Source organism: Chamaea fasciata, unplaced genomic scaffold, assembly GCF_029207755.1.
Source record: "Chamaea fasciata isolate MVZ Bird 193981 ecotype frontalis unplaced genomic scaffold, bChaFas1.0.hap1 SCAF_116, whole genome shotgun sequence".
Lineage (NCBI taxonomy): Eukaryota > Metazoa > Chordata > Aves > Passeriformes > Sylviidae > Chamaea > Chamaea fasciata.
The window spans coordinates 29,605-50,047 of record NW_027094201.1 but is presented as its reverse complement, the minus strand read 5'-3'; the positions used below and the strand labels follow the sequence as shown (position 1 = coordinate 50,047).

General features: G+C 56.9%; 4 long non-coding RNA genes across 4 annotated transcripts; all 4 read left to right on the top strand.

Moving 5' to 3' along the window:
- Positions 1-5,272: 5,272 nt before the first annotated feature.
- On the top strand, positions 5,273-8,570 carry LOC136304535 (uncharacterized). Its single transcript, XR_010724639.1, has 3 exons — positions 5,273-5,497; positions 5,710-5,885; positions 6,723-8,570. It is a non-coding gene; the product is annotated as an uncharacterized lncRNA (long non-coding RNA).
- Positions 8,571-9,484: 914 nt separating this feature from the next.
- LOC136304539 (uncharacterized) lies at positions 9,485-10,569 on the top strand. The gene is made up of 3 exons (XR_010724643.1): positions 9,485-9,650; positions 9,729-9,807; positions 9,885-10,569. It is a non-coding gene; the product is annotated as an uncharacterized lncRNA (long non-coding RNA).
- Positions 10,570-17,792: 7,223 nt separating this feature from the next.
- On the top strand, positions 17,793-18,470 carry LOC136304537 (uncharacterized). The gene is made up of 3 exons (XR_010724641.1): positions 17,793-17,917; positions 18,052-18,203; positions 18,318-18,470. It is a non-coding gene; the product is annotated as an uncharacterized lncRNA (long non-coding RNA).
- Positions 18,471-18,502: 32 nt separating this feature from the next.
- Positions 18,503-20,135, top strand: LOC136304536 (uncharacterized). The gene is made up of 3 exons (XR_010724640.1): positions 18,503-18,910; positions 19,724-19,791; positions 20,068-20,135. It is a non-coding gene; the product is annotated as an uncharacterized lncRNA (long non-coding RNA).
- Positions 20,136-20,443: the final 308 nt, after the last annotated feature.

Genomic DNA, 20,443 nt, shown 5'->3' with positions numbered 1-20,443 from the left:
GTCCCTGGAGGTGCCCTGGCTGTCCCCTTGGTGTCCCTGGGGGTGCCCTGGGTGTCCCCGGGGATGCCCTGGCTATCCCTGGGGGGGCCCTGGCTGTCCCTGGGGTGCCCTGCCTGTCCCCTAGGTGTCCCTGGGGGTGCCCTGGCTGTCCCCTTGGTGTCCCTGGGGTACCCTGGCTGTCCCTTATGTGTCCCTGGGGTGCCCTGAGTGTCCCTGGGGTGCCCTGGCTGTCCCCTAGGTGTCCTTGGGGTGCCTTGCTGTCCCCAAGGCGTCCCTGGGGTGCCCTGGCTGTCCCCTAGGTGTCCCTGGGGGTGCCCTGGCTGTCCCTGGGGGTCCCTGGCTGTCCCATAGGTGTCCCTAGGGGTGCCCAGGGTGTCCCTGGGGTGCCTTGCTGTCCCCTAGGTGTCCCTGGGGGTGCCCTGCCTTTCCCCGAGGTGTCCCTGGGGATGCCCTGGAGTCCCTGGGGGTGCCCTGGCTGTCCCTGGGGGTCCCTGGCTGTCCCCTAGGTGTCCCTGGGGTGCCCTGGCTTTCCCTGGGGTGCCCTGGCTGTCCCCTAGGTGTCCCTGGGGGTGCCCTGGCTGTCCCTGGGGGTCCCTGGCTGTCCCATAGGTGTCCCTAGGGGTGCCTTGTCTGTCCCTGGGGGGGCCCTGGGTGTACCCTAAGTGTCCCTGGGGGTGCTCTGGTGTCCCTGGGGATGCCCTGGCTGTCCCTGGTGTGCCCTAGCTGTCCCCTACGTGTCCCTGGGGGTACCCTGGCTGTCCCCTAGGGTCCCTGGGGGTACCCTGGCTGTCCCTGGGGTGCCCTGGCTGTCCCCTAGGTGTCCCTGGGGGTGACCTGCCTGTCCCCTAGGTGTCCCTGGGGGTGCCCTGGCTGTCCCTGGTGTGCTCTAGCTGTCCCCTACGTGTCCCTGGGGGTACCCTGGCTGTCCCCTAGTTGTCCCTGGGGGAGCCCTGGCTGACCCTAGGGTGCCCTGCCTGTCCCCTAGGTGTCCCTGGGAGTGCCCTGGCTGTCACCTAGGTGTCCCTGGGGGTCCCTGGCTGTCCCCTAGTTGTCCCTGGGGGAGCCCTGGCTGTCCCAAGGGTGCCCTGCCTGTCCCCTAGGTGTCCCTGGGAGTGCCCTGGCTGTCCCCTAGGTGTCCCTGGGGGTGCCCTGGGTGTCCCTCTGGGTGCCCTGGCTGTCGCCTAGGTGTCCCTGGGGTCCCCTGGGTGTCCCCGGGGGTGCCCTGGCTGTTCCTGTGGTGCCCTGGCTGTCTTCTAGGTGTCCCTGGGGGGCCCTGGCTGTCCCCTAGGTGTCCCTGGGGTGCCCTGGCTGTCCCTGGGGTGCCCAGGCTTTCCTATAGGTGTCCCTGGGGGTGCCCTGGCTGTCCCGTAGGTGTCCCAGGGCTGCCCTGGCTGTCCCATAGGTGTCCCTGGGGGTGCCCTGGCTGTTCCTTAGGTGTCCCTGGGGGTGCCCTGGCTGTCCCTTAGGTGTCCCTGGGGGTTCCCTGGCTATCTGTGGGGTGCCGTGGCTGCCTCTGGGGTGCCCTTGATGTCCCCTAGGTGTCCCTGGGGTGCCCTGGCTGTCCCCTAGGTGTCCTTGGGGTGCCTTGCTGTCCCCAAGGCGTCCCTGGGGTGCCCTGGCTGTCCCTGGGGGTCCCTGGCTGTTCCCTAGTCGTCCCTGGGGGTGCCCTGGCTGTCCCTGGTGTGCCCTAGCTGTACCCTACGTGTCACTGGGGGTGCCCTGGGTGTCCCTGAGGTGCTCTAGGGGTGCCCCCGCTGTCCCTGGGGTGCCCTGCCTGTCCCCTAGGGGTCCCTGGGGGTACCCTGGCTGTCCCTGGGGTGCCCTGGCTGTCCCCTAGGTGTCCCTGGGGTGCCGTGGCTGTCCCCTTGGTGTCCCTGGGGGTGACCTGCCTGTCCCCTAGGTGTCCCTGGAGGTGCCCTGGCTGTCCCCTTGGTGTCCCTGGGGGTGCCCTGGCTGTTACATAGGTGTCCCTGGATGTCCCCTGGCTATCCCCTTGGTGTCCCTGGGGGTGCCCTGGCTTTCCCCTAGGTGTCCCTAGGGTGCCCAGGCTGTCCCCTAGCTGTCCCTGGGGGTGCCCTGGGTGTCCCTTGGGTGCCCTGGCCGTTCCCTAGGTGTCCCTGGGGGTGCCCTGGCTGTCCCTGGTGTGCCCTGGCTGTCCCCTACGTGTCCCTGGGGGTGCCCTGGGTTTCCCGGGGTGCCCTGGCTGTCCCCTAGGTGTCCCTGGGGTGCCCTGGCTGTCCCCTATGTGTCCCTGGATGTGCCCTAGCTATCCGCTTGGTGTCCCTGGGGGTGCCCTGGCTTTCCCCTAGGTGTCTCTAGGGTGCCCAGGCTGTCTCCTAGCTGTCCCTGGGCGTGCCCTGGGTGTCCCTGGGGTGCCCTGGCTGTCCCCTAGGTGTCCCTGGGGGTGCCCTGGCTGTCCCTGGTGTGCCCTGGCTGTCCCCTACGTGTCCCTGGGGGTGCCCTGGGTGTCCCTGGGGTGCCCTAGGGGTGCCCAGGCTGTCCCCTAGGTGCCCCTTGGGGTACCCTGGCTGTCCCCTATGTGTCCCTGGGGTGCACTGGCTGTCCCTGGGGTGCCCTGGCTGTCCCCTAGGTGTCCCTGGGGTGCCCTGGCTGTCCCCTATGTGTCCCTGGTGGTGCCCTGGCTGTCCCCTAGGTGTCCCTGGAGGTGCCCTGGGTGTCCCCTTGGTGTCCCTGGGGGTGCCCTGGCATTCCCTGGGGTGCCCTGGCTGTCCCCTAGGTGTCCCTGGGGGTGCCCTGGCTGTCCCTGGGGTGCCCTGGCTGTCCCCTAGGTGTCCCTGGGGGTGCCCTGGCTGTCCCCTAGGTGTCCCTGGGGGTGCCCTGGCTTTCCCCTAGGTGTCCCTAGGGTGCCCAGGCTGTCCCCTAGCTGTCCCTGGGGGTGCCCTGGGTGTCCCTGGGGTGCCCTGGCTGTCCCCTAGGTGTCCCTGGGGGTGCCCTGGAGGTCCCCTAGGTGTCCCTGGGGGTGCCCTGGGTGTCCCTCTGGGTGCCCTGGCTGTCCCCTAGGTGTCCCTGTCTCGCTCGTATCCTCGACTCCGCCTCCGGCGCCATGGTGACACCCCTCCCAGTCTGGACCAGTGTGGCCACACCCCCTCCCCTGGGGCCATTGGACCCATCCCAGTATAGACCAGTAAGGCACCGTGTGCCCACCATCGACCCCCACACACGCCTGCCAGTTCATCCCAGTCCACTCCCCGTCCATCCCAGTTCTCTCTGATCACCCTCCCAGTGCTCCCAGTCCATCCCAGTCCCGCAGGTGCTGGTGCTTGTGGCTTGATCAGCTGGTGCCTGTCCGCAACGTGGAGCGGGTCAAACGAGGCCTCAGGGGGAGGGGGGGGGCGGATTTTGGGGGGTCCTGGGGGTCCCGAGTTGTCCTGGAGGGGTTTGGGGGGTTTTGGCGGGTCTGGGGGGAGTCCTGGGGGCTGCTTTGGGTGTTTTTGGGGGATCTTCGGGAGGTTTGGGCAGCCCATTTGAGGCATCACAGGAACCTGAGGTGGGTTTTGCGGGCTCCTGGAGGTCGGGGGGGCCCTGGGGGTGGTTTGGGGGGCACTGGGGGGTTCCAGCCCGTGACCCCCCCCCGTTTTTGTCCACCCCCCCCCCCGAGCTGTTTCGGTCTCATCGACGCCCTCCTGAAGCCCAAGGGGGGGTGGGCGCTGGGCCCCCCCTGCTGCCCCCTCCCCTGCCACCCCCCGCGACGCCCTGCAGGTGAGGGACCCCCAAAAACCCCTCCCCAGACCCCAAATTCACCCCCTGGGACCCCGAAAAACCCCCCAAACCTCTCCCCGGACCCCAAATTCACCCCTGAGGCCCCAAAAAAACCCCCGAACCCCTCCCCATGAAACCCAAATCCACCCCTGGGACCCCCCAAAACCTCCCCAGGACCCCAGATCCACACCGGGACCCCCAAATCCATCCCTTGGACCCCCAAAAACCCCCAAATCCATCCCTGGGACCCCCCCAAAACCTCCCTCCAAACCCCAAATTCACCCCTCGGACCTCCAGAATCCTTCCACAGGACCCCTCAGGGGTCGTTCCCCACGAAAAAGTGCGGGAAACGTGAGGGGAGAAAAAGGGCGGGAAACGTGAGGGGAGAAAAAAGGCGGGAAACGTGAGGGGAGAAAAAGGGCGGGATCAAGTGGGGAGATCAGTGGAATATTGGGGGGGGTCAGTGACGGTGAGGGAAGATCAATGGAATATTGGGGGGGCATCAATGACATTGGGGGGGTCAGTGACACTCGGGTGGGGATCAATGATGCTGTGGGGGGGTCGATATCAGAGGTTATCAGAGGAAATCGCCGCCGCCGTCCTCCCGTGCCCAGAGCCCCGGCAGGACCCCAGCGCAGCTCCGGCTGCAGGCGGAGCAGGAGCGGCTCCTGCCGCCCGCAGCGATCCCGGTCCCGATCCCGACCGCAACGCCAGCTTGGGCCTCAGGCCCCGAGACCCACAACCCGCCCGCCGGGGGGGGCCGCACCTCTCGGGAGCCGCAGCCGACACTGACAGGACCCGAACCAGAACGCCCGCTCCCATTCCCGGCCCCGCCTGGCTCCGCGCAGGGCCGCGAGCAACCTCGGCTCGGCTCGGCTCGGCTCGGCTCAGCTGCGAGGGGCGGGGCGGGGTCGCGGGCGATGGTCCCGCCCCCCAAGCCGGGGCGTGCTCGGGGCGGAGCCGGGGCGGGCTCGGAGCGGAGCCGGGGCGGGCTCGGGGCGGATCCGGGGCGGGCTCGGGGCGGATCCGGGGCGGATCCGGGGCGGGCTCGGGGCGGAGCCGAGGCGGGCTCGGGGCGGAGCCGAGGCGGGCTCGGGGCGGAGCCGAGGCGGGCTCGGGGCGGAGCCGAGGCGGGCTCGGGGCGGGCTCTGGGCGGAGCCGGGGCGGGCTCGGGGCGGAGCCGGGGCGGGCTCGGGGTGGGCTCGGGGCGGAGCAGGGGCAGAGCCGGGGCGGGCTCGGGGCGGGGCCGGGGCGGAGCCGGGGCTCTGTGAGGCGGGGCCGGAGGCAGCCGGGGCCGGGCAGTACCGGGGGCGCGGCTTCAGGGGCGCGGGGCGGGTCCCAAGTGCACGGCGCCGGGACCCCACCGGGGCGTTCCTCACCGAGCCCATAGAGCAGCAGCTACTTCCGCCACCCTTTTGAATCCCCGCGATTGGCGGGCTCGCTGAGGCATCGGCAGTGCTGATTGGACAGCGGGCCCCGGGAACCGCCCCCGCCCCCCGGCCCGCGCTGAGGGCCCGGGGCCTCCGCCCTCAGACCGGCTCCGGCTCCAACCCGGCCCGGGCTCTGCTCCGGTCCCCCCGGCCCGCCCTGAGGGCCCGGGGGCTCTGCGCCGAGACCGGCCTTGCCCCTCCCCGCCTCGCCCTGTAGTAGATTTCTGTTTGGTTTGTGGGAAGAAACAGGTGTGAGAAGTGAGATTTGTGCTGGAGAGGTGCTGCTGGGAAGAAAGGATGGAGTAAATCTGCTCCGAGGATGTGCGATGAAGAATTCAGGGTCAGAGGTGGGCAGTATTTATAAACTGTCTCCATATTTCCCTGTATCTCTGGGTGTTTGGATTGAGCCTGGGATTGTCAGCTATGTTATAAACAAGCCAACCCGGCTACTGAACTCTCAATGAACGTTTGGAAACCCTTGCACAGAAAGACAAGGTAGTAATGATTCCAAAGGAGAAAATGTAAATGAAGGGTAACGATTGCTGGGAAATTTCCTTAGGAATTGTGAACCTCACACAAACGGAATTTAGGAGGTGGAATCCCAGTTTCAGCCTTGGGCACGTGCAGGAGAAGAGGGATCCTTATTCACAGCAAGGAAAGCCCGGTGCCCCAGCGTGTCAGTGCACACAGTGCAATGTCCAGGAAATGAGCGGCAGGGACTGGCAGCAGCTGCAGGTGAGAGCTGTCACAGGCTGATTGAGGGGACAGAGCAGCCCCAGGTGAGAGCTGTCACACTGATGAGGGGACAGAGCAGCCCCAGGTGAGAGCTGTCACACTGATGAGGGGACAGGTGGAAGCTGTAAAGGATAACGAGGGGGCGGGTCCTGCCAGCACTGCTTTAAGAGGGGAGCCCGAGCTCAGTTTGGCACGGAGCTGCGGGAGGAGAGGGGTTTATGCTGGGCTCCCAGGTGAGGCTCATGGAAGGATGGTGAGTTCATCTCACAGGGGCTGGGGGAGGCCTTGGGCGTGGAACATTACTTCAGGAGGTGCTGAGGGACAAACCTTTGTGCCGAGCAGCAGCAGCACAAAAGGTTGAAATAAGTTTTGGTTTGGCATGTAGTGATGGGATTGGCGTCTATGGTGTGCTAGTGTTATCTAAAGGTTTAAACTTTAATGTTTATTTTTAAAGCTTTAAGTTAATGAATTAATATAGGTTGCAAGACATGGGCTTTTTCCTTTTTATTTGGCTAGCGGGAGGTCTTTAACTTTGGGGGCGCTCTGGGTATATGTTCTGGAGTATTATTGAGGGGATTGGACGTGGGGTTGTTTTTATTATATTCAGTAGTTTGACTGGGGGTGATAAGAGTTGGCTTTTTTTGCTGGAATTTTTTTGGGGTTGTCTGTTTGAAAATTTATGTATTTATGCAGTTAAGTGTAGTGGTGTTTCCGGTGTAACTCTTCAGCTTATGTTATTGTTTGTGTGTTTGAGGTGGTCCACTTGTCTTACGCCCTGACCGATTGGCCAACAGATCTGCTGAGATCATACATCGATGTTTGTTTTATTTCTTGTAGCCGAATAAGAGACAGCAGCCCGGTGACAGCAGGAAATTCCCAGAGGGCGAGGCGGCCTTCTGTGGCACCCGACATGGATTCTCATCCCCAGACGTCCAAGAGATAAGTGGAGGGTTCAGAGCCACAGAGGGGATGAAAGTGGAGTGCTGGGTCAGGACTTGTCAGGAGGGGTTTTTGAGTCAGGTTTGGAGATAGGGATGTCCAAGATGTGCCAATTGAGAGTACAGGTGTACCAGCCCGACCCAAACCCGAAGGAGTAGCCCTAAAGACATGCCCGTTTCCCTGAGTGCGGGTACAGGCAGGAGCCCTTATGCAGGACAATGCCAGAAGGCCTGGCTGCGAGGTGTAGGGCTCTAAAGAAGTTGGGTTTAGAAGGGGGGAGGTGTAGCCACACACACAGAGGCTGAGGTAAAGGACTCAAGGACTAGAGGACACACGGTGAAAACCAGGGGAACAGGCTAGGATACAAGTCAGAGTACAGGTGTAGCGGCCCTCACAGCACTGCTACCAGCACACTTCCCCTGAGAGCAGGTGCAGGCAGCAGCCCTAGTGCAGGAACACACCAGAAGCTCTGACCTGTGCAGACACTGTCAGGCTAGGGCCAGGCAGGAAGCGATAGTGGGGAGCAGGATCCAGCAGGGCTGGGGATAACGGGGGTTTCCCGCCCCACCCACCCTGGGATTCCCTGTCTCTCCGCAGCCGGTGGAAGTGCTCCTGATTTCCCTCTCGAGGCGGCGGTTGGTAAGGCTTCGTGCCTTTTGCCACCGCAAAGAGTTCGGCTCTGTCAGCCTCTGCCCTGTCTCAGGGCCACGTTTAGGGTAGGCAGGGAACAACTGTGGATGTACCTGTCCTGCGTGCGGGACAGCTCTTGGGACCCTAACGGTGCAGAGCGTCCCCGGCTGCAAGGTCTAGGGCTCTGAAGAAGCAGGGTTCAGAAGGGGGGAGGTTACAGTGATGCACACAGAGGCTGAGGTAAAGGACTGAAGGACTAGAGAACACACAGTGAAAATCAGGGGTACAGCCTAGGATACAAGTCAGAGTACAGGTATCCCGGTCCTCACAGTGCTGCTTCCAACACTGTTTCCCTGAGAGCAGGTGCAGGCAGCAATCCTAATGGCAAGGCAATGCCAGAAGTCCTGAGAGGTGCAGGCAGTAACCCTAAGCTAGGGCCAGGCAGGAAGTGACAGTGGTGGGGCCGAGTCCACAGGGTTGAGGTTCACCGGGGATGTCCACCCTGCGTTCCTGTCCTGCTCTGACCGGGGATGCTCACAGCCCTAATGGAGGCCACGGTGGGTGGGCTCAGTGCCAGTAATGCCTCTAAGGCTTTGGCGCTGCGAGCGTCGGCCTCCGAGCTCAGCTGAAGCACACACGGGGCCCGAGGACCCGGTCCTGCTTAAGAGACGGTGAGTAGCAGAGCTGCTGGTTTTTGGCTGATGTGCAGCTAAGATTATGCTTTGATGTTTGGTTTTCTTTATTGTAGCTGACTAGGAGACAGCAGGCAAGTGACAGGAGGAATTTCCCAGAGGCATAGGCGGCCTTCTTTGGGACCCAGCGTGGATTCACCTCCCCAGACATCTGAGAGATAAGTGGAGGGCTCGGAACTAGGGAGAGGATGAAAGCGGGGTGCCAGGGCAGGGGTCAGCGGGAGGGATTTTTTGAGTCGGGTTTGGAGATGGGGATGTCCCAGATGTGACCCCTTAGGCTACAATAAGGGAAAGTCTCATTCTGGATCACAGTGCTGAGGTGTGCAGGGCAGAGCAGTCCCAGGGTGTGTTGTGTCTGTTGTGCACTTTGTGTCTTTTGGGTGTCTTGTCTTTTCCTTTAGTCTTTTCAGGCGCCTGTCAAAACCTCTGGCATCAGTCTTAGCATTTCTGATCTCTGTGCTCCTCAGCCAGGTGCCTTTGTCTCAGCTGCTCGGACACTCATCAGAATCCATCTCTCTTCACAAGCATCCAGTCCGATGCCTTTTCAGGTCTTGTTCTGAGCTGTACTGACAGCCGTGCACCGCCCTGATCCATTCCGGCGGGTTAGGTCTTGTGAGAATGCAAAGACAGGTCGAGGATTCTGACCGTAGGGTTCTCGGGCATCCATCTCTGCATTTCTTGGGATAAGTCATCCCGATGGCATCTTGTTCCTGCAGGGTTCTCTGAGCCTGGCCAGCTCACCTTCCTTCTCACCTCGGTCATCTCATTCCGAGTTCTCTGGACCCTCAGGGTCATTCTTCTTGCCCAGAGTTTTCTGTCCCTGTTGCGTCCCCTCGTTTGTCCTGTGCTGTGTCACGGGTGTTGGTGTGTGTTTGGCCGGGAGCTGCTCTGCCTTGCTGCTCAGTCTGGGTGTAGGGGTACGAGGGTAATAGTGCCGGGGGCTTGAAATTTGTGATGTGGGGTGTAGTTAGACTGTAGAGGGTATTCCTAGATTGCCACAAGATGTGTGGAGCTGTCAAGGTATCCTGCAGCACTCTGACTTTTGTCCGAACTTTCTTTCAGATGCAGAGGGATGAAATCTGTGGCAGAGCCCCCCAGTCTGGGTGAGGGGCTCCCCTGAGAAGGTCAGTCACTGTTTTGATTTGCAGGGGAGGTGTAAATGATGGCTGTGTTACATCTCTGTTCTTTGTCTTTATTTTTAGGTGGTAAAGCCGGATCTCAGCAGTCAAGCTGACGTGGGCGAGGTGAGCAGCGATGGGTGGACAGAAGCAGTTGCTATTGTTCAAGCCTCACTCGCTGGTGCAACTCTAAGCCTCCGTTATCGTGTGTTTTAGGGAGTCCACTCGCAGGAGGCCGAGCTCCCCTCTCACCAACCGGACGACAGACCCGGGTCACCTCACCCGTGAGCCCTCCGGGAGCATTCCAGGAGTCTGTGATGGAGCCTTGATCTTCTCCTTGTGAAGGCCCCATCCAGGTAGTCTTGGATAACGGCCGAGGAGTTGAGGTGAGTCAGGGAGGAGAAGGAGGGATGGTCCCCTCAAGTTCCAGCGCTGCCACGTCACCTTGTCTGCTCTTTACCCAGGCAGACCCTGCGACGCCGGCGTTGGCCTCTGAGCGCAGCTGAAGCACGGGGCCGAGGACACGGGCAAGCTTAGGAGACAGTGAGTAGCAGAATTGTCGGGTTTTGGGTGATGGGCTGCCAAGATTATGCTTTGATGTTTGGTTTTCTTTATTGTAGCTGTGTAGGAGACAACAGCCCAGCAACAGCAGGAATTTCCCTGAGGGAGAGGCGGCCTTCTTTGCCACCCAGCGTGGATTCACCTCCCTAGACGTCCAAGAGATAAGTGGAGGGCTCGGAGCCAGGGAGGGCTTGAAAGCGGGGTGTGGGATCAGGGGCCACCGGGAGGGATTTTTTGAGTCATTTTTGGTGACAGGGATGTCCAAGAAGTGACCGCTTAGGCTACAGAAAGTCTCATTCTGGATCAGAGTGCCGAGGTGTGCCGGGCAGAGCAGTCCTGGTGTGTGTTGTGTCTGTTGTGCACTCTGTGTCTTGGGTGTCTTGTGTGTGCTGTCTTTTCCCTTAGCCCTTCAGGGGCCTGTCAAAACCCCTGGCATCAGTCTTAGCATTTCTGATCTCTGTGCTCCTCAGCCAGGTGCCTTTGTCTCAGCTGCTCGGACACTCATCAGAATCCATCTCTCTTCACAAGCATCCAGTCCGATGCCTTTTCAGGTCTTGTTCTGAGCTGTACTGACAGCCGTGCACCGCCCTGATCCATTCCGGCGGGTTAGGTCTTGTGAGAATGCAAAGGCAGGTAGAGGATTCTGACCGTAGGATTCTCGGGCATCCATCTCTGCATTTCTTGGGATAAGTCATCCCGATGGCATCTTGTTCCTGCAGGGTTCTCTGAGCCTGGCCAGCTCACCTTCAGTCTCACCTCGGTCATCTCATTCCGAGTTCTCTGGACCCTCAGGGTCATTCTTCTTGCCCAGAGTTTTCTGTCCCTGTTGTGTCCCCTCGTTTGTCCTGTGCTGTGTCACGGGTGTTGGTGTGTGTTTGGCCGGGAGCTGCTCTGCCTTGATGCTCAGTCTGGGTGTAGGGGTAATAGGATAATAGTGCTGGGGGCCTGAAATTTGTGATGTGGAGTGTAGCAGGGCTGTCGAGGGTATTCCTAGATTTCCACAAGATATGTGGAGCTGTCAAGGTATCCTGCCGCACTCTGACTGTTGTTCTGACTTTCTTTCAGATGCAGGTGGATGAAATCTGTGGCAGAGCCCCCCATCCTGGGTGAGGGGGCTCCCCTGAGAAGGTCGGTCACTGTTTTGATTTGCAGGGGAGGTGTAAATGGTGGCCGTGTTACAGCTCTGTTCTTTGTCTTTATTTTTAGACCAGACCCTGCGACGCCGGCGTTGGCCTCTGAGCGCAGCTGAAGCACAGGGCCGAGGACACAGGCAAGCTTAGGAGACTGTGAGTAGCAGAATTGCTGGTTTCTGGCTGATGTGCTGCTAAGAGCACAGGGTCACGTTTAGTTCTCTTTATTGTAGCTGACGAGGAGACACCAGCCTGGTCACAGCAGGAATTTCCCCGAGGGAGAGGCAGCCTTCTTTGGGACCCGGCGTGGATGCACCTCCCCAGACATCTGAGAGATAAGTGGAGAGCTCAGAGCCGTAGAGGGCATGAAAGAAGAGTGTGGGGTCACTAGCAAGGTTTTTTGAGTCAGGTTTGAAGACAGGGATGTCTAAGCTGTGACCCCTTAGGTTTCATCCAGGGAGAGTCTCATTCTGGATCACAGTGCCGAGGTGTGCAGGGCAGAGCAGTCCTGGTGTGTGTTGTGTCTGTTGTGCACTCTGTGTCTTGGGTGTCTTGTGTGTGCTGTCTTTTCCCTTAGCCCTTCAGGGGCCTGTCAAAACCTCTGGCACCAGTCTTAGCATTTCTGATCTCTGTGCTCCTCAGCCAGGTGCCTTTGTCTCAGCTGCTCGGACACTCATCAGAATCCATCTCTCTTCACAAGCATCCAGTCCGATGCCTTTTCAGGTCTTGTTCTGAGCTGTACTGACAGCCGTGCACCGCCCTGATCCATTCGGCGGGTTAGGTCTTGTGAGAATGCAAAGACAGGTCGAGGATTCTGACCGTAGGGTTCTCGGGCATCCATCTCTGCATTTCTTGGGATAAGTCATCCCGATGGCATCTTGTTCCTGCAGGGTTCTCTGAGCCTGGCCAGCTCACCTTCCATCTTACCTCGGTCATCTCATTCCGAGTTCTCTGGACCCTCAGGGTCATTCTTCTTGCCAGAGTTTTCTATCCCTGTTGTGTCCCCTCGTTTGTCCTGTGCTGTGTCACGGGTGTTGGTGTGTGTTTGGCCTGGAGCTGCTCTGCCTTGATGCTCAGTCTGGGTGTGGGGGTAATAGGATAATAGTGCTGGGGGCTTGAAATTTGTGATGTGGGGTGTAGTTAGACTGTAGAGGGTATTCCTAGATTGCCACAAGATGTGTGGAGCTGTCAAGGTATCCTGCAGCACTCTGACTTTTGTCCCAACTTTCTTTCAGATGCAGAGGGATGAAATCCGTGGCAGAGCCCCCCATCCTGGGTGAGGGGCTCCCCTGAGAAGATCGATCGCTATTCAAGGTGAGAGTCACATATTTCACATTTTTTGGCACTCCAGTGCAGGCCACCTGCATTTACAGCTTGAAACAGGTGAGTCCCTTGGTAACCCCTGGGCAGCAGCTGGAGCCTGCTCCGGGCTGGGCTGAGGGAGCAAACACTTGTGGCTGACACAGCTCCACACTGGGGGTACTTGGGAAAACACCTGCCTTGTCCTGGATTGTTTTTTTTTTTGAGCTTTTGACAAGGTTTTAGTCATCACCTTGGTAAAAATAAATGGTAAGGACTGAAAACATGAGAGGCTGGCAGGTTATATGCACGAAAGACAACTTTTTTTTTCTTAAATATTTGTGCAACCTATATCTTAATTTTGAGACTCTTTTTTGGTCAACTTTATTGTAAAACCCCCTTATTTTCAAGTTAGCTGCTTCAATAATGAATTTGTTTTACAAATACCCGCTAATGTCCGAAGGTTAAAGCACTAACACCAACATCCCACCTCTTTTATTTTTGCAGCAAAATTTTATCTTTACTAAACTTGAAACTTGATGTTTTTGCAGGTAGTAAGTTAAAGAAGGTGTTTATCTGCCCATCACTGATAGTCAGGGTCATGAAGAAATTGCTCTAGTGTTCTAAAATAAATGCAGATTTTTAGGCCTCTCCCATTCTCTCTGACTAGCAGCATGTGAATTGATTTTTGATCTCCTTTCTGTTGGTGTCTGTGGGTTTTAAGCTGCATGGAGAAGGTGTCTGTGGACATGGCACCCAGGGAATGGTGCTGGGAAGGGCAGGATGGAAAGGAGCTGCTCAGGAATCCAGAGCAGCAGTGGAGTGGGAGCTGGTGCTGCTGCCTCAGTCACACCCTCCTGGACAGTCTGTGCAGTGATAATATTCCTACTTTCCTTCCTGAACCTGGGGTTGGAGGAGAACATGAGTCTTGGCATTGTTGGAAAGGGGAACTCCAGGGAAAAACTGCTGTTTGTGTCCTCAGAGAGCAGTGGGAAGAGCCTGGGAGAAATCCTGGCTGGCTGAGGGATCCTTGTGTCCCCTCAGGAATAAATCCCTGCGTCTCCTCAGACCTGCTGGTTTGCAGTAGAGTTTGGGCACCTTTCGCTGCAGCTGTGGTTCTTAATAACTGGAAGTCCATGGATTGCTGGGCGATTCCCATAAGTTCTCCTGTTTTGTAGGAGCTGCACGGTGAGGTCAGCATTCTGAGGGAGGCCCTGGCACAGCTGCCAAGGGCAAGGAACGTGGAGCATCCCGGGGCTTCTCCCGCCCGAGTTTCTCCCGGAGCGTGCTGCGTGTCGTGCCGGATGTTTAACCCGGGTTTGGGGTGTTCTCCTGCAGTCCCAGCTCTGACTGCTGCCCCCGAGCCCCGGCCTTGCTCGGTCCCAGCACTGAACCTGGCAGGTGGGTGTGCTTTTCCAGCCCTTTAATCCCACGGGCAATCCCAGATTCCCGGAGCTCCCCGAGGCACAGCCTGGCCTCCCTCCCTGGGAGCTGCATTTCAGTCTGCCTGGACCAAGGACATCCTGTTTGAGACTTTATTCCTGTTGCTTTTCCTCTTCCAGGTTGTGGGCAAAAAGGAGAGAGCCAGTAGGAAGTGAAGCCACTGGAAGGCCTTATCCCAGTCCAAGGTTGGATAGGAGTAACTGGACCTGTTGAATTCCCACTTCCCTTTAAATTAGAGCAGAGGAAGCAGATTTTAAATCATCATTCCATGAACTTTCACCAACTTCATGACTCTTGCAAAAGTTTTCAATGTTAGAAATTCCTGAGCTTGTTTTCCAGGCAAGCTTGGATTTAGATGTTATTCCTTCCTTTTATTTGAAGGAATAACTCTGATTTCCTCTCTGATTTTAGTAAGGGAATATTTATTTATTCCAATTTTCCATCCTAATTGGAATTTTTGCACCTTGTAGAGCACATTTCCAAGGAAATTTACCCAATTAATGTTGGTAAATCAGGAATTGTCCAGCACCATCTCCACAAAATTCTGTGAATTCCCAAGAAAACGTTGAAGTATTTATTTGCCATGATTCATCTCTTTGTAAAGTTCAATTTACTGCATTTTTAATTACATAAATGCCATTAAAACCTGAATCCAGGCCTAGCTGCTGTTCCTTGGACACAGGGGGCTGGTTCTTTCCTACCTTGGCACATTTGGGTGTTTGTCCAAAATGAGCTTCCCACTAAAATAGAATTTGTTTCCAAGCAAAAGTGGGAATTGTCTAGAAAACCTTCTGTTCTGGGGGGCACTGGGTTTGTTTCCCTTATTGCTGCATAATTGAGGAAAGCCATGGTGCTTTTTTAGGCAGTGGCAGGAGGTGAAAGCTGCATTTATTTAATTTTGTATTTTATTTCTTGTTATTTTTGTATTTTTATGCTCTTTTGTTGTGGTTTCTCATGTTGCGTTTTGTGGTTTTTCAAAGACTTTTTCTTCCGTTTTTTAATTTTTATATTTTTTTCTTTAGCTATTTATTTACTTGTTAAAACTACTTTTAGTTTTTTATTTTAATTTTTTGTTTAAATTTTTTTTCCACTTTTTTGTTACTTTGAAATTTTTTTCTTTTGGTATTTTAATTTTATTTATTATTTTCTATAGTTTTGGTTTATTTTTTCATGTTTTCTTTGTTCCTTTTTTTTTTTCCCCATACTCTTTCTTCCCCCGGGCGCCTGGGGGTTTGGCTGTTGGCAAGAAAGATGAGAAATGACCTCCGTGCCCGCTGGACGTCGGGATGTCATAGAGAGCGCAGTTGGCAAAAGCTCTGTATTTTCTGCTCCATAAAACTCCTGAAGGGAGAAAGCTGTGACCACCGTGGTGCCGTTTTTTCCTTCCCAGCCCCGACCAGGTCTCCTCCTACCCGTGCACAGTGTTACCAGCAGCAGCCTGCTGTCCAGGCTGTCGAGGCGTATTTCAGAGGGGGCAATAAAAACAAAGTAGACGTTTTATTTTGAACTCTCCGACCCTGCTTGTTTATTAGCAAAGAACTCCAAAACAAAGCGAACAAAAAAAGAAAACCCACAAACTAAACTCCCCCGCAACCCACCAAAAAAAAACCATAGAGAAAGAGAAAACATGCCCATATTATTTGAATAAAGATTAAAACTTTACCCCTTAGAAAACCAGGCTCATTTAATTCAAATTAATTGTGTTTCTGATGTGTTAGGTTAATGAATTCATCTAGTGTAAAATATCGTTTAAAATATAAACAAACGAATTAAAAAATAATGAAAAAGAAAAATAACAAAAAGTATAGGATATGAAAAATAATATAAATAATAAATACACAATATATTATTACATACTACACGTTTTATAAATATATATAATATACATAATATAAACATCTATAATGTACATAATCATGATATTTCAATGAAATGTATTATTATTTATAACATTACATAATAAATAATAAATTATTTTATATATAACTTTCTATACTTAATATATATAATAAATATAATAGTATAATAAACATAATACATGATGTATAATGTACATAATATAAAAGCTGAATTGTAATGATTAATGTAAATATCAGAATCACAAAGATAAAAAATATTGAAATAGAGCCTGAACGAAAGGCTTTTTTGGTTCGGTCTGGTTGCTGGCAGGGCTCTCGCAGGTGTGCTCGGGGGTCTTTTGGGCCATTTATTCCGGAGGCTGTTCGGAAGGGCATTTCTGGGCACGTTCGTTTATGGCTCCGCTCCGCGCCGCCGCGCGGCAGTGCTGCCACCCTGTGGGCAGAGAGCGGTAGTGCAGCTGTCCCTCCCGCCCGGCCCGCCCGATCTGTGCGGCAATGCTGCCACCGTGTGGGCAAAGAGCGGTAGTGCAGCTGTCCCTCCCGCCCGTCCCGCCTGATCTGTGCGGCAATGCTGCCATCGTGTGGGCAAAGAGCGGTAGTGCAGCTGTCCCTCCCGCCCGTCCCGCCTGATCTGTGCGGCAATGCTGCCACCCTGTGGGCAAAGAGCGGTAGTGCAGCTGTCCCCCATGACCGTCCCGCCGGAGCCGTGCGGCAGTGCTGCCACCCTGTGGGCAAAGAGCGGTAGTGCAGCTGTCCCCCCCCGCCCGTCCCCGACGCGCGTGGCAGCCCCGCATTGTGAGCTCGGGGGCGGCGCTGCCGCCCGCCCGCCCGCAGCTCGGGGCCGAAAGGGAGGGAAAAAGGCAAGGAGCCCGGGCGCGTGGCAGCCGGCTGCCTGCGCGCGCCACCCGGACCCCGGAGCCGTCCGGGCGCGCTTTTCCGCGGCGTCTGCGGGTGTGCGGACACGGGATGGGGGCGCAGCGGCGCCGCGGGCGGCAGTCCATTGAGTCAGGCGCTTGTGTGAGCGGCCGAGGGGGCATTTTAGTGGGTTCCACTACCAAGATGGCGGCGAGACGCGAGGCGCCTGACCTTCTAAAAAGGGCGGCCAAAAGGGCGGGAAAAATAAGGACCCTATAGGTGTTTATGCAGCTGCCTGCACAAAACCCCGACTACGGCGCCGCCCGGGGGCAATTTTCCGCGGCGTTTCCAGGTGTGAGGACACGGGCCGTGTGCTCAGTCGCGCCGCGTCCGCGTTCAGATTCGTTGATTTAGTCAGGCGTCTGCGTAAACACCTGGCGGAGGCCTATGCCGAGCCACAAAGAACATGGCGGCCGGGACGGAAGTGGCCTCAGGAGCAACCAAGATGGCGGCAAGGGAAAGCGGAAGTCACACGTCGCCCCTCACAAAATGGCGCCGAAGCGCGAGGCGCCCGACCTTCCAAAAAAGGCGGCCAAAAGGGCGGGAAAAAATAAGGACCCTATAGGCATTTAGCCAGACGCCTGCACAAAAACCCCGACTACGGCGCTGCCCGGGCGCAATTTTCCGCGGCGTTTCCAGGTGTGCCGACACGGGCCGTGTGCTCAGTCGCGACGCGCTTGCGTTCGGATTCGTGGATTTAGTCAGGCGTCTGTGTAAATACCTGGTGGAGGCCTATGCCGAGCCACAAAGAACATGGCGGCCGGGACGGAAGTGGCCTCAGGAGCAACCAAGATGGCGGCAAGGAAAAGCGGAAGTCACGCGTCGCCCCTCACAAAATGGCGCCGAGGCGCGAGGCGCCCGACCTTCCAAAAAGGGCGGCCAAAAGGGCGGGAAAAAATAAGGACCCTGTAGGCGTTTACGCAGATGCCTGCACAAAAACCCCGACTACAGCGCCGCCCGGGCGCAATTTTCCGCGGCGTTTCCAGGTGTGCAGACACCGGCCATGTGCTCATCCGCGCCGCCTCCGGGTTCGGATTCGTGGATTTAGTCAGGCGTCTGTGTAAACACCTGCCGGGGGCCTTAGCGGTGCCGCAAAAAAGATGCCGGCGGGACCGGAAGTGGCCTCAGACGCAACCAAGATGGCGGCAAGGAAGGGCGGAATGCTCGTGGGGCTCATCGCGGCCGAAAATCACCGAGTGCAGCTCACACCCTGCAATGGCAAAAGCTGTTTTATTAAAACTCAGCCGAGAATTTTCCTCTTATTTCCAGGTCACAGGATATACTGAGCCTGAGAGGGATCCTAAAATCTGGCTCTCAAGCAGACGGACCGTTTGAGAATCGAACTCAGCACCTTGGCATTACCCGGACTCTGCTCCAAGCAGCTGAACCAATCTCTGCATTATGGGGATGGACCTCCATAGGATGGCAACGCTTGGCCCCACTAAGGTAAGTGCAGTGCCGCCTTCTCTGCCAAAGCTGCTTCACACAGCAGCCCCTGGAATGGCTCGAGGGCAGAACTGGCTGGCAGCTCACGACAGCACAAAGCTCTTCCAGTGACGCTGATTTCCTGTCCTTTCCAGGATTTACTCAACAGCTGCCGTAAAAGTACTTACACAAAGTCTCTTTCTGGGCGGAAAGGAGCAGGACAAGTCCTGAGGCTTCCCTTCTTCCACGGCCAAAGTTCTGGAGAGAGGCAGGGCCGGTCCCACCCGCACAGGGGCGTTTCCTGCAGGTGAGTGTTGCCGGGCCAAACTGATGGCAGCTGCTGAGGCCGGGGCTGCTTTTCTGGCCGGAGGCCTCGGTGGCCCCCCGTGCCGCCTGCAGTGTCCCTCGGGGTTTCCTGCAGGTGTCCCGGGTGCCCGGAGGCGCAGGGAGGAAGGAGGCCGGCAGCCCCAGCGGGGCCAGCAGCCCTGGGATGATGTGCAGGGGAGGAGCTGTGCCTGCGGGGCCCCGCCCGTGGCAGCGGCGGCCAAACGCAGGGCCCGGGGCCGGGCTCGGGGCTGGCACGGACACGGCCCTGGGGCTGCCGCGGCTCCTCGGCCAGGGGCTGCTCCCACCGGGCACGGGGAGATGCTGCAGCCCGGACAGAGGCACCCACAGCCCAAGAGCTCCCCAGGGAACAGCTGGCATTGCCCGGGAACGGCGGCTCGGGCTGTCTGCAGAGGGGCTCAGACAGCAATTCCCACCTCCCGGAGCTCCCACACAGTTGCCAGGGATGTCCTGGCCACCCCAAATCCCCTCCCTTTCAGCCTGAGGACATCACCCATCGGCAGCATTAAAGCCAAGGTGCTCCTCCCTCACAGAAATTAAATCCGGAGCAACGGCCCTCGGAGATGCCTCAAAATCAAAGGTTTGAGTGGGATGGAGTTTCGTTTGGATGAAGTCTGGACTTTTCCAGGGAGCCAGCCGGAGTGCAGAAGTGATGGAAAGCTTTTGCAGGTGGGTCCCACTGGAGGTGTGCTGAAGGCAGGGATGGGCATCCCTTGCCTGAGGGAAAGGCACTTGCAGAGGCCACTGCTGGGGCTCGGAAAGGAGCTGAGCTCCTGCAGGGAGCTGTGTCCTCCCGAGGGCACAGGGGCTGCCTCAGCACAGGCCGGCCAGTGCCTTCTCCTGCTCTGAAACATCACCTGGAGCCCGAGCTCAGGGGGGTGGCTGAATTCCAGGGAAATCTGACAGGTGACCCCCAGGGGATGAGGGTTAGAATTAACCAAATCTATGGAATAGAAACCTATCCTGTCCCTATCCTGCTGAGCTTCCTTGGAAGCTCTGCTAGTTCCTGACACATCTGGCATTCAAGCAGCAGCTCTGCGTGGGAATATCCATGCTCTGTGAGGCACTGTGAGGTTATTGCAGCAGGAACTGAGCAGGGAATTCGGGGCCGTGGGTATAATTCATCTAAACTAGCAAAGGTGACAGTGAACCCCAAATCTGGGCACCACACAGAGAACAATCTTTGTGCTGCCCTGTCAGCTCAAGCCCCTGGGCTGGGAAGTTTTGGGAGTCAAACATATGGAATGATAAAAGTCACAGCAACTGGTGTCACCCCGAGGGACAGTCCAAGTCCCAGACAATTCCTCTGCAGTCCCCTGGGGGGGAAAACACCCTCTGTCTGCCAGGAGCCCTGACTCTGTTTCTCCTATCAGCTGTGTTGGGCTTTAAGAACTTGAAATAACTTTGAAGCCAAAGAAATCACCTTTTCCTTCTGGTTTGATTGTGTTTTTTTGTTGTTTTTTTTTTTTTTTTTTCTTTCAGGTGCTGGACTTGCTTCTGTGGATGTGTGCTGAGCTCTGGCTGCAGGGGACTGTCAGGCCTGAATGGCTGTGAGTTTGTGTTCTTCTCGCTGGGGAAGCAGAAATAATTATTAATTAGACTGCAGAAATGTTTTCAGAAACCTTTCCCCTTTCCTGCCCTTTGCTGGTGGATCTTCTCTTTCTGCCTTTGACTTTACAAAGCTGTTCCCTGATGTCAATTCCCCTGCCTGAATTCCTTGCAGCTCCTAGCTGGGAAAAACTGGGATGATGTCCTAGGGATGTTCTTAGGGGAGGACAGAGGTGAGATTTTTGCCTGTATTTTTCTAATATTTTCTAAAATTTCAGGGAGCTGCTCCTGCTCCTGCCCCTAATCCTGCTGCTGCTGCACAAGTGGAGCCTTGTCAGCGAAGACCTACATCTGCAGGAGGCCCCACAGGCCCTGGCTGGGAAGTGCCAAAACAAAGAAGTGATCAGTAAGTGCTGAACTGCTTCCAGGAGGGCATATTTTGTTGCAGCCGTTACAGACCAACCGTGTGGTGCTGGTGACTTTGTGTGAGTTGCTTTATTAAAGCCAATCGTTGGTAAGGGTTTTGAGCCTGCCTTGGAGAGCACTTGGAGCTCTGGGTGCCCTGGCTTTCCCCTAGGTGGGCCTGGGGGCGCCCCGGCTGTCCCCTAGGTGTCCCTGGAGTGCCCTGGCTGTCCCCTAGGTGTCCCTTGGGGT